Consider the following 18,188-nt stretch of genomic DNA (forward strand, 5'->3'; position numbering starts at 1 on the left):
ATGGGATTCTTCAGGCAAGGGAGTGGGTTGCCATTTCCTTCTCCAGCAATCTTCCCCACCCAGGGATTGAACGTGGGTCTCCTGCATTGCAGGCAGGATTCTTAGCCATCAGGGAAGTGCAGCAAGGGAGAACTCTCCAAATAATTACCACGTCTCCTGACAATGGAGAGAAGGCACAAGCCTTTTGAAAGGTTTGGATTCTTATTGAAGGATATCAAGGAGGGATTAGGTGTTGTGGGCTTCAGTTCTGGACAGGTTGCTGATTCGTTGGTGAGATTAAGAGGAGGGACTAATCTGAGGTTTAAAGTTGTCATGAAATGATGACAATTTAGCATTTGAATATCTTTTGTATTAGATGGGAAGAGCATTTCACGTTTGGGTATATTGTTGATAAGAAAACAGTAATTACTGAAAAATTAGATCATTATGACATTGTTAAAATTGCTGCATAAAAGTTGAAGAAACAATGTTTTCTACTAATCTTTTTGCTAGAATATTCTGTGTGTCCTCCCAGCCTGAAGAATTACAGGGATGTTTTTTTCTTTCAGTCCCACAAGCTGTGTTTCTCTAGAAAATATTTCAGTTTAGTTCAGTTCAGTCGCTCACTCGTGTCTAACTCTTTACGACCCCGTGGACTGCAGCACGCCAGGCCTCCCTGTTTATCACCAACTCCCGGAGTTTACTCAAACTCATCTCTATTGACTCGGTGATGCCATCTAACCATCTCATCCTCTGTCTTCCCCTTATTCTCCTGCCTTCAATCTTTCCCAGAATCAGGGTCTTTTCCAATGAGTCAGCTCTTCGCATCAGGTGGCCAAAGTATTGGAGTTTCAGCTTCAACATCAGTCCTTCCAATGAACACCCAGGACTGATCTCCTTTAGGAGGGACTGGTTGGATCTCCTTGCAGTCCAGGGGACTCTCAAGATTCTTCTCCAACATCACAGTTCAAAAGCATCAATTCTTCAGCGCTCAGCTTTCTTCCCAGTCCAACTCTCACATCCATACATGACCACTGGAAAAACCATAGCCTTGACTAAATGGACCTTTGCTGGCAATGTAATGTCTCTGCTTTTTAATATGCTATCTAGGTTGGTCATAACTTTCCTTCCAAGGAGTAAGCGTCTTTTAATTTCATGGCTGCAGTCAGCATCTGCAGTGATTTTGGAGCCCAGAAAAATAAAGTCAGCCACTGTTTCCACTGTTTCCCCATCTATTTGCCAAGAAGTGATGGGACCAGATCTTATTTTTCTGAATGTTGAGCTTTAAGCCAACTTTTTCACTCTCCTCTTTCACTTTCGTCAAGAGGCTCTTTAGTTCTTCTTCACTTTCTGCCATAAGGGTGGTGTCATTGCATATCTGAGGTTATTGATATTTCTCCCGGCAATCTTGATTCCAGCTTATGCTTCCTCCAGCCCAGAGTTTCTCCTGATGTACTCTGCATGTAAGTTAAATAAGTACGGTGACAGTATACAGCCTTGACATATTCCTTTTCCTATGTTCTCATGATGTACTCTACATATAAGTTAAATAAGCAGGGTGACAATATACAGCCTTGATGTACTCATTTACCTATTTGGAACCAGTCTGTTCTATGTCCTGCATATCTGAGGTTATTCATATTTCTCCCAGCAATCTTGATTCCAGCTTGTGCTTCATCCAGCCCAGAGTTTCTCCTGATGTACTCTGCATGTAAGTTAAATAAGTACGGTGACAGTATACAGCCTTGACATATTCCTTTTCCTATTTGGAACCAGTCTGTTGTTCTATGTCCAGTTCTAATTGTTGCTTCCTGGCCTGCATACAGATCTCTCAAGAGACAGGTCAGGTGGTCTGGTATTCCCATCTCTTGAAGAATTTTCCACAGTTAACTGTGATCCACACAGTCAAAGGTTTTGGCATAGTCAATAAAGCAGAAATAGATGTTTTTCTGGAACTCTCTTGCTTTTTTGATGATCCAACAGATGCTGGCAATTTGATCTCTGGTTCCTCTGCCTTTTCTAAAACCACCTTGAACATCTGGAAGTTCACAGTTCACGTATTGTTGAAGCCTGGCTTGGAGAATTTTGAGCATTACTTTGCTAGTGTGTGAGATGAGTGCAATTGTGTGGTAGTTTGAGCATTCTTTGGCATTGCCTTTCTTAGGAATTGGAATGAAAACTGACCTTTTCCAGTCCTGTGGCCACTGCTGAGTTTTCCAAATTTGCTGGCATATTGAGTGTAGCACTTTCACAGCGTCATCTTTTAGGATTTGAAACAGCTCAACTGGAATACCATCACCTCCACTAGCTTTGTTCATAGTGATGCTTCCTAAGGCCCAGTTGACTTCACCTTCCAAGATGTCTGGCTCTAGGTTAGTGATCACACCATGGTGATTTTCTGGGTCGTGAAGATCTTTTTTGTATAGTTCTTCTGTGTATTCTTGCCACCTCTTCTTAACATCTTCTGCTTCTGTTAGGTCCATACCATTTCTTTCTTTTTTGAGCCCATCTTTGCATGAAATGTTCTCTTGGTATCTCCAATTTTCTTGAAGAGATCTCTAGTCTTTCTCGTTCTATTGTTTACCTCTTTCTGTGCACTGATCACTGGGGAAGGCTTTCTTATCTCTCCTTGCTATTCTTTGGAACCCTGCACTCAAATGGGAATATCTTTCCTTTTCTTCTTTGCTTCTGCCTTCTCTTCTTTGCACAGCTATTTGTAAGACCTCCTCTGGCAGCCATTTTGCTTTTTTGCATTTCTTTTTCTTGGGGATGGTCTTGATCCCTGTCTCCTGTACAATGTCACAAACCTCCATCCATATTTCATCAGGCTCTCTGTCTATCAGATCTAGTCCCTTAAATCTATTTCTCACTTTCACTGTATAATTGTTAGGGATTTGACTTAGGTCATACCTGAATGGTCTAGTGGTTTTCCCTACTTTGTTTAAGTCTGAATTTGATTTAAGTCTGAAAATATTTGCCTCTCATTATTTACTAAATTTCAATTCAGTTCAGTAACTCAGTCATGTCCAACTCTTTGCGACCCATGGATATGGGTTTGGGTGGACTCCCGGAGTTGGTGATGGACAGGGAGGCCTGGCGTGCTGTGGTTCGGACACAACTGAGCCACTGAACTGAACTGGACTGCAGTACACCAGTCTTCCCTGTCTATCACCAACTCCTGGAGCCTGCTTAAACTCATGTTTGGTGATGCCATCCAACTAAATTACTAAATTTATTGATATAAATTTTTCATAATATCTGTTTTTAACCATTTTAATATGTTGGCAGAAAGTGTTTCTATGCCCCTTTTTGCATGTATTATTTGGATAATTAATATTTTATCTTTTCCTTAATAGTCCTATGGATTTTTCAATTTTATTAATATTTTCAATGAATCAAATTATAAATATATTTTCTCTATTGGACATGTTTTCTATTTCTTTGATTTATATTGTTTATCCATTACTCATATGTTTTTTTGGCCATGTTGTATGGCTTGTGTATCTAACTTTCCCCACTAGGGACTGAACCCGTGACCCCAGCAGTGGAAACATGGGTTTTAACCACTGGGCCACCAGGGAATTCCATATGCTTTTTCCTTGTTTATTTGCTGTTCCTTTTCAAGCTTCCTGAGATGGAAGCTTACATTTCTGGTTTCAGTCTTTCCTTAAGGTTCATTTTCATCTGTATCTTGAGTATAGACAATATATCCCCTCTCTTATCTGTAATTTGTCAGCAAGTTTGAATGATGTGATGGCTATTGTGAAGTACAGGTTATAGAGTCTGGACTGTGTTACAATTCTCTCAAACATAGTCATTGCATGAAAATAACACCTTTACCTGTTTAGTCAGTGATGCACATTTTCTAGGTTTTGGCAATTAGGAATAAAGCTTCTCTAAGTACCTCTGTGTAGGTCTTTGTGTAGTCGTGTGTTTTCATTTCTCTTTGACAAAATTTAGGATTGTAATTGCTGTGTGTTATGGTTAGTATATGTTTATAAGTTACTGCAAAATTTGTTTTTTTCAAAATGACTATCATTTGCATTCCTACCAGCTTTGCATTTAAGTTTTACTTGCTCTGGGTCCTTTCCAGGATTGCTATTGTCAGTTTAAAAAAAAAAAAGCTATTCTAATATGTGGGTAGCATTAGATCTTTCAATTTAATTTGCACATCCCTTTTGACTGACTGTATTAGGAATCAGTTTCAAGTTCTTCTTAGCTCTACTTTTCTGTTGATGGTTTCCACATCTTGACTATTGTGGAGTAATGCTGCAATAAACGTAGGAGTGCAGATGTTTCTTCAAACTCCTCTTTTCATTTCCTTTTTTCATGTATACCCCAAAGTGGAATTGCTGAATCATATACAGTTCTAATTTTAAATTGTTTTTTATACCATGTGCATTTCAACTAGCAGTGTACAAAGATTTCCTTATCTGCCTATTCTTGCCAACACTTGCTATCTCTTATCTTGTTGATAGCCATTCTAAGAGGTGTGAGATAATATTTCATTGTGGTTTTGATTTGCATTACCTTGGTAATTAGCAAAGAGCATGTTTCATGTTATTGTTGGTTATTTGGATGTCTTATTTTCTTTCCTTTAAAGATTTTACTTTTAACTTTATTATTTTTTATTAAAGTATGGTTGATTTATAATATTGATTAATTTTAGAACAGCATAGTGAGTCAGTATTTTCATAGATTACATTTCATTTGAAGTTATAAAATCTCAACTCTATTTTTCATGCTGTAAAATATATCCTTATAGCTTATTTATTTATTTATTTTAAAAACTTAATTTTGTATTTGTTTTTGCTCTGCTGAGTCCTTGTTGTTGTGCATGGGCTCTCTCTAGTTGCAGTGAGCAGGGGCCACTCTTCATTGTGGTGGCTTCTCTTGTTGCAGGGCATGGGCCCTAGGGCCTGCAGGCTTCAATAGCTGTGGTCAAGGGCTTAGATGCTCCACAGCATGTTGGATCTTCCTGGGCCAGGGATTGAACCCATGTCCTCTGCATTGGCAGCCAGATTCTTTTCTTGTTGTTGTTGTTGTTTTTTCCCATTTATTTTTGTTAGTTGGAGGCTAATTACTTTACTATATTGTAATGGTTTTTGTCATACATTGATAAGAATCAGCCATGGATTTACATGTATTCCCCATCCCAATCCCCCCTCCCACCTCCCTCTCCACCGGTTTCCTCTGGGTCTTCCCAGTGCACCGGGCCCGAGAACTTGTCTCATGCATCCAGCCTGGGCTGGTGATCTGTTTCACCCTAGATAATATACATGTTTCGATGCTGTTTTCTTGAAACATCCCGCCCTCGCCTTCTCCCAGAGTCCAAAATTCTGTTCTGTACATCTGTGTCTCTTTTTCTGTTTTGCATATAGGGTTATCGTTACCATCTTTCTAAATTCCATATATATGCATTAGTATACTGTATTGGTATTTATCTTTCTGGCCTACTTCACTCTGTATAATGGGCTCCAGTTTCATCCATCTCATTAGAACTGATTCAAGTGAATTCTTTTTAATGGCTGAGTAATATTCCATGATGTATATGTACCACAGCTTCCTTATCCATTCATCTGCTGATGGGCATCTAGGTTGCTTCCATGTCCTGACTATTATAAACAGTGGGCAGCCAGATTCTTAAGCACTAAACACCAGAGAAGTCTCGCTTATTTATTTTATACATAGTAGTTTGTGCCTCTAACCCCCTACTGCTATATTGCCCTTCCACCCTTCCAAACTCCACTGATAATCATTATTTTATTGTCTATATCTATGAGTTTGTTTCTGCTTTGTTATATTCACTTGTGTATTTTTTAACTTATTTATTATTATTTTAAATTTTTATTTATTTTAAAATAAATTTTTATTTAAAAATCTTATTTATTTTTGGCTGCACTGGGTGTTTGTTGCTGCATGCATGCTCTCTCTAGTTGTGGTGTGCAGGCACATTGTGGAGCTTGGGCTCTAGGATGTGTGGGCTTCAGTAGTCGTGGTGCATGGGAACAGTAGTTGAAGCTCATGGGCTATAGAGCCTGGGCTCCATGCTTGTGGCACACAGGTTTTGTTGCCCCACAAAGTGTAGAATCTTCCTGGACCAGGGATCGAACCCATGTCCTCTGTGTTGGCAATTGGATTTCTAACCACTGGATCACCCGAGAAGCCCTATTACATTTCTTTTTTAAGTGAAAACAGGTTTATTGAGAGAGATGCACAGTACATAGGCAGAATGTGGTACATCTCAAAAGATGAAAGCGGCCTATTTTATTTTTTAAATTCCATGTATAAGTGATAACAAACAGTATTTATCTTTCTCTGCCTATTTCAATAAACGTAATACCCTCTAGGTCCACCCATGTTGTTACAAATGGAAGAATTCCATCTCTTTTTCTGACTGGGTAATTTTTCACAGTGTATATGTATATGTGTGTATATATACACACACATATACATATATATATTATTAATGCTTTGAACTCTTTTTCTGATAAATTATCTCTGTTTCATTAGTGTTTTTTTTTTTCCTTTGGTACAAATTCCTCTGTCTTCTCATCTTGCTTAATTTCTCTGTCTCTATGAAATTAGGTGCAAAAGTTACCTATTCCTGGTCTTGAAGGGTTGCCCTTGTGTGGGAGTGTCCTTACGTAATCTGCATGTAACCAGTAGCTTTGGTGTGAGAGCTGAATCTGGAGTGGGCACATGTTGTATCTTCCCTCAGAAGGTGCTGGCAGCTACCATCATGGTGGGATGTAGGGCTTGGAGATGCAGGGGCTAGTGTTAGAGGAATACATGAGGAGTGATGTCTCCTATCCTCAGTGGCTGTCACTATGCTACTGGAGGCAGGGTCAACTCCCAAGGTAGTTATGGCTGCCGTAGCTCCGTTCAGATGGTGCTCTGATCTGAGCCAGCTCCATCCTCCCGGACCGCACCCTAGTGTGGAACTGTGCTGGAGCTCGGGGTGGTGGGGCAGACATTTAGCATGGACCAAGTGCTGAGGTGTTTGCTGGAAACCACTCACACTCCCAGGCAGTTTCAGTCTGCTTCTTTTGCCTTGTTCCCAGGAAGAGGCAATGGTGGGTGTGTTCTCCATGAACTGATTTTAGGCTTTGTACAGCCTTCCTGCAAGTCCCATGGTTTTCCAAGCAATGAGGGAAACTTGTCTTTGCAGTGTCAGAGCCCAGGCCTGGGTTGCTCAATATATGGCTCAAACTGCTCACTCCCCAGGGAGGATGTGCAAGCCCATGTAATCCTCTCCTCTTCTGTGTTCACTCCAAGGTACACAAGTCCCACCCTGATTACTTCCTTTTCTGCCCTACCTGAACCTATGTGGATCTATCTTTACAGCCCTGGTTCTACAAGAGTCTTTCTGCTGGCCCCCAGCTTGTTTTCAGGCAGACTTGCTCTACATGTGGATGTGTTTTTGATGTATTTAGGGCAAAGGTGCGCTCAGCCTGCTCCTACTCCTCCATCTTGATCTATACTTTTTTGATTCCTAATTTATATTAATTTCTCTAATCCCAATTTCTTCTGTGAGCTATCAAATTTCTATATTTGGCAATAATAAGCATCTTAAATGTAATGAGGCCAAAATGGAAATATTCTTATATCCACATAAACTACAAAAAATTAGCTTCCCATCTCATAGCAGATTAAATAAAAACATGCAATTTCTCTGCCATTCTCCCCATAAGAGATGCAGCCTAATTTATTTCCCTTTAATCTGGACTGACCTTCATGGTATACTATGCATATAGAATATGAAAGTGAAAGTGAAAGTTGCTCAGTTGTGTCCGACTCTTTGTGACCCCATGGACTATACAGTCCACAGAATTCTCCAGGCCAGAATACCGGAGTGGGTAGCCTTCCCTTCTCCAGGATATCTTCCCAACCCAGGGATTGAACCCAAGTCTCCCGCACTGCAGGCAGATTCTTTATCAGCTGAGCCACAAGGGAAACCCAAGAATATTGGAGTGGGTAGCCTATCCCTTCTCCAGGGGATCTTCCTGACCCAGGAATCAAACCGGGGTCTCTTGCATTGCAGGCGTATTCTTTACCAACTGGGCTAGTGACAATAATAATCTGAGAATGTTGAACCTTGGTGATAGGAAGCTTTGAAGCCTTTGCCTGGATATTCTGGAAGATTTCTTCATGGAGCTTTGAGAGGTCAGAAATATATTTGACTACCTTCATGAATACCACTTGAGAGAGAAACAGAGAGGAAGAGGTGACTAAACCAAACCTTCAAACTCCCCCACATTTGGCACCAGGCATGTAAATGAAACCATCTTAGATTCTCCAGACTAGGCCAGCTGTCAGCTGACCATGACAGAGCAATCTCAGTAAAACTGGGAGGCACAGAAGACTCACCCCTGGAATCTCACAGTCGAGACTCACAGCCAAGTCTTGCCTTGATTCCCGAATCACGACACCTAAGATATAGTGAAATAGGTGTTACTTTAAACACTAAGGTTTAGAGTAGTTTGTTATGCAGTGTAGAATGGCTTATCACAACTTGACACCTGATAGGGAGATTTTGCTGTAACAGAAGCTGAGTTCATATGGCATTGACTTTCAGACTCCATGGTGGGATGACGTAGAACCAACCTTGGGGAGACTTTTAGCAATATCTGGAATATTCTTATAAGGTGGAGAGGGCATGTAGGATATTAGGAAATATTTTTAAAAGCTAAAGAAAAGAAGACACTTGCCAGGCAGTGGTGGAATGTTTGTCAGTACTGTCACCAGGCACGAAATAGAAAATATAAAGCATACCTAATATGCTCTTGGGTTTGGTTGGGAAGGTTTCTGAGAAAAAATGTTAAAAGTACTATCTAGTGTCTGATAGCTGTCTAAGCTAATGTATAAGAAGAAATGTATGAACTTATGGAAAGGACTTGTTTGATTGATTCTTGAGAAAAAATTAGAAAACAAATAAGGGAGCCATACTTTGCATGGTTTGTAAATAAGACTGTTTCTCATCCCCAATACCTTCCAGAGAAAAGATTCTCAAGATAAGAAATGGCTCCAGATCAAAGGTCAAATCCAGATTGGAGTGGTAGTTTTCCATGTCATAATCTCAGAAATATTTACAAAAGTCTCAGTTATACAAAAGTCATTCTAAGAATCTTGATGGCATATCTCATACACTGTCTCTTTCTAAAATATGAGACTTAAAATCTTAAGGGAACTTCCTCATAGCAGCCTCACAAAATTGCAGAGGATTAATTATCTGGAAGAGAATTATAAGAGTGGATTTGTCAAATTGAATGAATTATAATTTGATACACTGAGAGCCATCTAAGTTTTTTTAAAAACAATTTTCTTGAGATATAACTCACATACCAACAATTAACCGATTTAAAGAATACAAGTGAATAGTTTATAGAATATTCACAGATATATGCAATGATCACAATGGTCAGTTTTAGAACAGTTTCATCACCGGATAAAGAAATCCTACATCCTTTAGAAACACCCCACACACTCCTTTTCTAGAATCTAAACTAGCTTTAATGATTTGTTTACAAATAGATGACAGTGTAAATAATATCGTGGGTCTCCTGAGGCTTGGTCATAGGAAACACCACACCTTCCTTTTTATTCTCTTGGGATACTTGCTAGAGTCCTGAGACACCATGTGAGAAATTCAGCTACTCTGCTGATAAGACTGTAGAGAAAGATTCTAAGAATTACGGAGAATGAGAGGCTTTTAAGCCATCTGGCCAAGATGCCAAGCATCTGAGTGAAGCTACTTGGATTCTTGAGACATGACCAGATGCCACCTGAATATCACCTAGTGACCCTTATTAATGCATGTGGGACAGGTGAAGTGACTCAAAATATAATACAATAAAATGGCTTTGAGTGACTTGTCTTGCAGTCATAGATGACCTACACATTACTTTTCTTCAGCTAATATATGATACACCATTCACATTCACCAAATAATTTAAACTCCCAAACTCCAGAGTTCTTCTTAACTCATTTTAATTTTTTTTTTTTTTTTTAGTGGACTGCAGTTTATTACACCGGCGGGCCCAAGGCAGAGTCTCCTCTTAGCCAAGGACCCCGACCAGCATTTGTGAAAATCTTTTATACCCCATGTGTACGTGTCCAAACCCACTACCCCAATTCCCTTGAGACTTACATAAACAAAGGAAGGGTAAATACAACTACAATAACCCCATCATTCACGTGTTATGTGTTCAAACAGTCAATAATCAATAAGCCCGCAGTTACATTCCAAATAGTTAATAACTGATAAGCCTGTGCTTACATTCTGATAGATAGTGTCCGGAGGCAGGGGTGATTAGTGTCTGTTTTCTCTTCTTCAAGATTCCCCTGCCCAGAGGGGGGTCTTATCCTTCCATTGTCATTCCCACAGGCGCTAAGCACAGAGTTCAGAGTCCACTGGAGAGATGGCCGCGCACGATCAGCACAGACAGGCCTGAGATGGAGTCCAGGCCCTATGAATTCCTTCTTCATTCCCCCCTCTTGATGCTCGTAGTTTCCATAACGAGCATCATTTATTGAGATATATTGTACCTTAGCCTTCCTGCCACCCACATGAGAGAATGCTATCAACCTCTGGGTTACAAAATTCACAAGGCATTGTAGGAAGCAGGGCCCACAAAGCAGTATGATCAAGATTACTATAACAACAGTTCATTAGACATGGCTTTCCCTTGATTTTGCATATCCTCCAAGGCAGCAGATACATCTTCAGACAGGTCAGGGGTGTACACACCATTCGCCAAAGTCCCTCCTTGGGCTGCTGTGAGTATGTCTAATGCCATCCTATTTTGAATTACTGCCTTCCTCATCTGAATCTGTTCTTCGTTCAAAGCTTGAATGGCTTTAGTACTGTCTAAGAGGGCCTGTTTAATGAAATTAGTTAAGGCCTCTACCTTAACCATGATATCCGTTGTCCCTACAGAGGGTATAAACAAGGCAGCAAGATAGTCATACCATTGGAACACGGATCGTGTCCATCTTGCATGCAGATAAGGCAGGTTTACTGGAGGCTGGTGTAGGCTACGCTTAATTCTGCCATGGGAGAAAGCAAATCCTAATGTGCAAGGCCCCACCCAGCCGACTGGTAACCATGGCCATAAATTAAGCCCACAGAGCCACTGGGTCCCATTGGGGGCTACCCAGCAGATTCCAGGATTATATTTCCAGTTGGAACCGGGCCACTGAGCAGACTGATTGGGGTGATAGGTAACTTCCAAGATTTGTTTACTTTGTTCAGGGGACAAATAACAATTCTTTTGGGTCTAGGGGATGGTCTCCAAATCCAACTTTCTGTTCTTTTTGTTCCCAGCAAATAGTAGCAGGGGCAATCAACTGTCCTTTCTCAGGAGTCGTCCAGAAATATTCATCCCAGACCTGGTAGTATTGCTCAAGGCACCGGGAGGCCTGTCCCCCTTTTGTAAGGGAGCCCTTTTCCTCTTTAATTCTCATATATGAGGTATAAGCCTTTGTTACCTCCGTAAGGCTGGTGTTCATGTTAAATGTAACTCTATGTCCCTGGCCCATTGATGGCTTCTTCTAACACCAGAGGGCAAAGAAAGGTTATGGTTGGTGAGAGAGAGGAAAGTTCCTTTCTGTTGTTAAAGTCCCCATAACGGAGTGACGATACCCACCAGGGGAGTCTGTCTATTACTGACAGGGGCATAGCCCCACATACCCAAGTTCAGAATTGCATTGGTGAGGCCGAGTAGCAGGAGTCGTTTACCCAGCTCCATCCTGTAGAGGCCTCGTCTGGGACCTTGTTTTCTTCTTCCTCCTCAGAATGATCTTGGTTTCCCGTGGGTCGGTGGGGTCCTTCTGGGTGGTCCACTCGGTGTCCTCCGGGTCAGCGTGGTATGCCTTCTTCGCTCTGGTGTGATGGATCAAGGGACAATACCTGCAACTTTAACTGAGCGCTCAGTTCCCCTGCTGCCGTCCACTACCTGCTGACGTGAAAGGTCCGGACGTTGAGAAGCAGAATCCTTCCAGAGGGGCGAGGCGCCTTCCCCCCTCTAGGGGATTCAAGCTACAAAGCCTCAGGGTGGCCTCAAATGAGACCTGTCTCCTCAAAGTGAGGAGTTTCCCGGCCAACGCACCAAATGTTATAGCCACGCTTTCCGGGAAACAAACTCACTCAGAAGGACAATGCAGATAGTGGAGTGCAGTTTATTACACCAGCGGGCCCAAGGCAGAGTCTCCTCTTAGCCAAGGACCAACTCCTTTTAATTTTAACCTCTCACACTAATACATCAGCAAGTCCTTTTTGATTCTTTATCTAAATGAAAGTGAAAGTGAGCATTGCTTAGTGGTGTTCAACTCTTTGCTACCTCATGGTCTATACTCCATGGAATTCTCCAGGCCAGAATACTGGAGTGGGTAGCCTTTCCCTTCTCTAGGGGATCTTCCCAACCCAGGTCTCAAACCCAGGTCTCCTTCATTGCAGGCAGATTCTTTACCAGCTGAGCCACTAGGGAAGCCCAAGAATATTGGAGTGGGTAGCCTATCCCTTCTCCAGTGGATCTTTCCGACCCAGGAATCAAACTGAGGTCTCCTGTGTTGCAGGCAGAAACATACAGTTTAGGTAAAGAGGGCTTCCCTTGTGGCTCAGCTGGTAAAGAATTTGGCTGCAATGCGGGAGACCTGGGTTCAATTCAGGGGTTGGGAAGATCCCTTGTAAAAGGGAAAGGTTACCCACTCCAGTATTCTGGCCTGGAGAATTCCATGGACTGGATAATCCATGGGGTCACAAAGAGTCAGACATGACTGGGTGAGTTTCACTTTCTGCTCTAGCAGTGTTGTTCTTCACAGAAACTATATTGAATAGGTGAATTCCTCTCCAGCAAAACTGCAACCACCCTAGCACAATGCAGCAGCATCTCAGACCTTAATTAATAACTTCAGTGCTTCCTGTTCCCCCTTCTCCCTCTTAGATTAACAATAAGAATGATCTTTAAAAAACATTCACATTGAAACTATTTAAAAAACATTTAATGGCTTTCCATTCCTTTTATAGTGAAATTCAAATATTTTTCCATGGCCAATGGAGCAACGCATGATCGATCCTTTCTATCTTCTCCTCCTGATTTGCCATGGCCTCTTTATTTCTTGAGCTTCTCAGAATCTTTGCACGTGCTGTTTTCTGTCTGCAGCTTTCTCTCCAGTCTCCATGTCAATGGGTCTTTCTTAGCTTTCAACATTCTACTCAACTGTCCCCTCCTCCAAGTGGCCTTCCCTGTCATACTCACTAAGGATTCAACACCCAAACCAGCAGTTACCTTTTATAAGTCATATCAACCCAACTGATTTGTGTCTTCCACCCACTAATGTGTTCTACATTTATAATGTCTATTTAATCCCGACCGTCTCTGCCACTAAAATCTAAACTACATGAGAACTCTGCTCTATTACACATTATATCTCTGTTCAATTTATCAAATTATCTTCAGTGCTTACTCAGTTTCTAGAGTAAAATAAGAGCTCAACTAGTGTTTTTGAAATAAGTGAATGAATGACTATCCCATCTGCTGTGCTGTGCTTTGTCGCTTAGTCGTGTCTGATTCTTTGTGACCCCATGGATTGTAACCCACCAGGCTTCTCTGTCCATGAGGATTCTCCAGGCAAGAATACTGGAGTGGGTAGCCTATTCCTTCGCCAGGAAATCTTCCCAACCCAGGAATCAAATCGAGGTCTCCTGCGTTGCAGGCAGATTCTTTACCAGCTGAGCTACCAGAGAAGTCTGACTATCCCATATCTACATGTAAAATAACCAAAAAGCCTTGATTAAATGTTTCTCTTCTAGTTGGAGGTCACAGTGGCAGGGAATTTGCAATGTTTGAGGCTGCTTCCTTAACTTTTCCCTAGAATTACCATAATAAATATGCCAAGAGATATCTATAAATATTAATAAATCTGAAAATGTTTGTCACATAATTCCCAATTAGCAAGGCTCACGTGATAACTCAGGTAAAATACAAAAGACCTATGAACATGCTGACCTCTGAATTATGGGTCCAAAATGCCCAGAGGGAAGCAAGTCTTATATTCAGGACTTGAGAGTTCACATAATTAAAGCTCCAGAAGTCATGTGAGTCAGTATGCACTTAGGATTTTTACAGGACAATTGCAACTGCTATTTATCAAAAATAAATTATCAAAAATTCAGTATTCTACTAATGCCTTGAAAGAGACTAAAAGCAAATGATATATTGCTTTTAAATATATAAAAGCAAATAATTCTGATTCCTAGCTCAATTAAAACATGCCTGAAAGAGTGCAGCCATGTATTGCTGTGTTTAGAACCTGACAAGATCAAATGGAAATCTGTAAACATGAATAACCTCACCCTGGGGAACCTTTTCATGTGTTATGATGATGAACTGAATAGTTATTAATGACCCAATGGAATTTTAATAATATGCCTGTAATTTCATTCTTTATGGTCATTTGCTATGAGTGGTCCATAGCCACATACCAGGTCTTTGACTGTGACATAATAGAAATAAATCTTTTGTCTCTACCCCCAGTTCCTAACCCGGGGCTCTAAACTCTTGTAATTTCCTGAATGACAGGGTGCTAGAAACATCTTTTGTTCAAATATTTGTTCTTTAAACCTGGTTCCTGACACAGGGCTCCTGAATCCATTGGAACCTCCTAGGTGATGGGAGTGTCTTTGTTTGAATAAGACCCTTGGTGGACTCCTGACAGCTTCCGGATGAGGACTGGTCACTAAAAAGATCAAGCCATGATTAGAAGCTTGGAACTTTATGTTCACATGTGTTTCTGCAGTGAGGCTGGAGAGGCTGGAGACTTTTTACATAGCCTCCATAAAGCTCCTAAACTATGAGGTGGAGAGCTTCCAATTTAGTCAACAGATTCCCAGGCTAGAAGGGTTATACACTCCAAATTACACACTTCAACTTCCTGGTGATAGAAACTCCTGCCCTGGAGACCCTTCCAGAGCTGGTGCGGTGTGTCTCTCCATCTGGCTCTTAATTTATCCTTTATAATATCTTTTATGTTAAACTGGTAAATGTAAGCAGATGCTTCAGAGAATTTTATTGAGTCATTCTAGCAGACTCTCAAACCTGGAAGAGGCCTGTGGCAATCCTTGACTTTGTAGCCAAGTTGGACAAAAGTGTGGGTACCTTGGGGACCCATTACTTGTGATTGGTGTCAGAAGGGAGGGCAGAGTTGTGGAACTGAGACTTAAGCCTGTGAAGTCTGACCATACCTCCAGCCAGTTAGTGTCGCAATTGAATGAAAGAATAAAGCATCAGTTTGATGTCTGGATATATAGAACATACCAGTATTCCAGTTGGTTGGTATGGGGGGAAAAGACCACAAAGTTGGTGTCAAAAATGTTGTGGTTAGAGAAAGTTTTCTTTATCTATTATTTGATCATTTCACATGTTTAATTTATCCTTGTTTCATTTAGCCTTTGTATGTTTCCACTTAATTTTGCAATTTAATGATAGATACTCAACATTTTAACTTCAGTTCAGTCTCTCAGTCATGTCTGACTCTTTGCGACCCCATGGACTGCAGCACACCAGGCTTCCCTGTCCATCACCAACTCCTGGAGCTTGCTCAAACTCATCTCCATTGAGTCGGTGATGCCATCCAACCATCTCATCCTCTGTTGTCCCCTTCTCCTCCTGCCTTCGATCTTTCCCAGCATCAGGGTCTTTTCCAATGAGTCAGTTCTTTGCATTATGTGGCCAAATTATTGGAACTCCATCTTCAGCGTGAGTCCTTCCAATGAGTATTCAGGACTGGTTTCCTTTAGGATTGACTGCTTTGATCTCCTTGCTGTCTGAGGGACTCTCAAGAGTCTTCTCCAATACCACAGTTCAAAAGCCTCAATACTTAGCAGAATTAACTTAGCAATGTATTATAAATAATATCCCATTTGCTTCTTTCTATGTTTTCCAATCCTTACTTGTTTCACCCCATTATAGTAAGTCAAATACTTTTATAATCTGTCTTGCTTTCAGATGCTCTAAAAAGTTGTCTCAGTATTTACATTGAGTTGGGAGCTCCCGAACTCCAGGAAAAACCCTCTTCACCCTGCCTGTCTCATAGTGATGATGTAAATGAGGGTAGATTATTATGTAAGAAATACATTTACCACAATCTTTGGCAACACTTCTAGTTAATTAATGGGTATTAATTTTTTATACATCTATGTTATGGAACCATGAATGTTGATAGCATATTAATTGCAATGCTTAGATTTCAAAGATACCCTTTTAAACTTCTCCAGCTAAGGAAAGCTACATTACACCAAATGGGAGTATTTGTAACATGTCCTTAAATATCATTAGAAGAAAGTGTTAGTCTCTCAGTCATGTCCAGCTCTTTACAAGCCCATGGACAGCAGGCTGCCAGGCTCCTCTGTCCATGTGATTCTCCAGGTAAGAATACTGGAGTGGGTTGGATTCCATTCTCTAGAGGATCTTCCCATCTCAGGAATTGAACCCAAGTTTCCTTGCAGGCAGATTCTCTACCATCTGAGCTAAATATGGCTAGACTTCCAGTCAAATCATGTAACTGTGGTGTCTAGACCTTAATTTCTATAGATATAAACCCATCAGGTTTCCCATTCTCCTCCTTGTTTTTGGTGTCCTTACAACCTACACTAACTTGGTAGTAGAGTTTATTCAGAAGACTGACTTAAAAGAACAGCTTTAGGCTTGCTTGTCCTATTCAAATCCTCTAGATCAGTAATGGTGCTGAAGAAATGCATGGAATCTGAGTACTTGATTCCAAGCGAATCAGAGACTTGAGTCCATATCTCTCAAAACAAGCTATTGAATATCTCTGAGACTCAGCAGTTTCATCTGTAAAATTGAGGAAAATTGTTAGCTGCATCATGAGATTTCTGTGAGAATTAAATAAAGAAACATAGTGGTTTGGACTTAGACTTTCTGGATTCAGAGACTGATTGCACAACTTTCTAGCTGCATCATTCTGGGCATCTAATTAACCTCTCTGTGTACCAGATAATTTATTTGTCAAACAGAAATAATAGAACTATGACTACATGGTTTTAATGTGAATAAGCCAGCTAATATACCATTGTGCTAGGGCCTGGCGTATAATAAGTAGAAATTATTGTTTGCTAAATAAAGTCTTAGGCATCTACAGGTGTTAATACATAATAGTGAAAATAATTGCCATCATTATTACTAATTCCAAGATGTCTACCAGCTGGTTTATAAGTGTATACAACTGAGAATAAGAAGTATTATGATTTAAATTTAAGCACCCAGTAAAGCAGTATTTAGGAGGTCCTAAGTGTTAGAACTGGACATGGAAGAACAGACTGGTTGCAAATAGGAAAAGGAGTACATCAAGGCTGTATATTGTCACCCTGCTTATTTAACTTATATGCAGAGTACATCATGAGAAATGCTGGCCTGGAAGAAGCACAAGCTGGAATCAAGATTGCCGAGAGAAATATCAATAACCTGAGATATGAGGATGACACCACCCTTATGGCAGAAAGTGAAGAGGAATTAAAAAGCCTCTTGATGAAAGTGAAAGAGGAGAGTGAAAAAGTTGGCTTAAAGCTCAACATTCAGAAAACTAAGATCATGGCATCTGGTTCCATCACTTCATGGGAAATAGATGGGGAGACAGTGGAAACAGTGTCAGACTTTATTTTTTTGGGCTCCAAAATCACTGCGGTTGGTGACTGCAGCCATGAAATTAAAAGATGCTTACTCCTTGGAAAGAAAGTTATGACCAACCTAGATAGCATATTAAAAAGCAGAGACATTACTTTGCCAACAAAGGTCCATCTGGTCAAGGCTATGGTTTTTCCAGTGGTCATGTATGGATGTGAGAATTGGACTGTGAAGAAAGCTGAGCGCCGAAAAATTGATGCTTTTGAACTGTGGTGTTGGAGAAGACTCTTGAGAGTCCCTTGGACTGCAAGGGATCCCACCAGTCCATCCTAAAGGAGATCAGTCCTGGGTGTTCATTGGAAGGACTGATGCTGAAGCTGAAATTCCAGTACTTTGGCCACCTGATGCAAAGAGTTGACTCATTGGAAAAGACCCGGATTCTGGGAGGGATTGGGGGCAGGAGGAGAAGGGAGCAACAGTGGATGAGATGGCTGGATGGCATCACCGACTCCATGGGCATGAGTTTGAGTAAACTCCGGGAGTTGGTGATGGACAGGGAGGCCTGGC

This window comes from Dama dama, chromosome 1 (assembly GCF_033118175.1).
Source record: "Dama dama isolate Ldn47 chromosome 1, ASM3311817v1, whole genome shotgun sequence".
Classification (NCBI taxonomy): domain Eukaryota; kingdom Metazoa; phylum Chordata; class Mammalia; order Artiodactyla; family Cervidae; genus Dama; species Dama dama.